The following is a 775-nucleotide window of genomic DNA, read 5'->3' as shown; positions in this document are numbered from 1 at the left end:
ACGTCAATGAGGGTTGGGGTGGGGCGTTCTTTTTGCTTCTTTCTTGCGTGCAGCCCCCGAGCGATTTCTCTGTGGGTCAGCAGCCCCCAACCCAAAAAAGTTTTCCCAACCCTGAAGGCATAGTCTGATATATTATTATTTGCGCTGGTTCGTGTTTTTCTTCCACGTGATCTTGCAATTGGGAGCTCCAGGTACCTGGTACCCCTTCCTGGAGCATGGAGCTGGCCCCCTCACTGTGCCCAGGGAGTGGCAATTCTACTGGTGCCCCTGCTCATAGAACTCTCTTTTGTGAGTTACAGCGTGCTCAAGGCACTATTTGGAGCAGCTGCTTACATTTTACACACGTGTCATTCATATGGCTCTGAAGAAGAGTCAGAAGTTTATATATATTCACCGTGTAAGTTGGCTTTTTAATCAAATGGTGCCCAGATGTTCTTTGCAAACTCCCATGCATGAGTTTTCACGCTTGCTTTATTATTTGGCTTTGTTCACTGAAAATCAGCATCACACAAATCTCAACTCTCACTCACCAGTGAACATGCACTGTGTTTAACTCCTGATGAGGAAGCAGCATTTCTACTTTAAGCCCCTAACGCTTTTTTTCAGAAAAATTACCCTTAGTGCTAAAATTTAACATTACATTCTGAACCCAAAGAGAGACTGTTTTAAAGTAAAACTTCATTTGACGATGATTGAGTTTTCCCACAGATGAAAAGCATTTGATCCCCAAGTGCTAAAATATAAAAACAAAAAACAAACCGTGTGGCACTCAAAA

This window comes from Pelodiscus sinensis, chromosome 12 (genome assembly GCF_052426305.1).
Source record: "Pelodiscus sinensis isolate ZL-2025 chromosome 12, ASM5242630v1, whole genome shotgun sequence".
Classification (NCBI taxonomy): Eukaryota; Metazoa; Chordata; order Testudines; family Trionychidae; genus Pelodiscus; species Pelodiscus sinensis.
Note: the sequence above shows the minus strand (reverse complement) of the source record.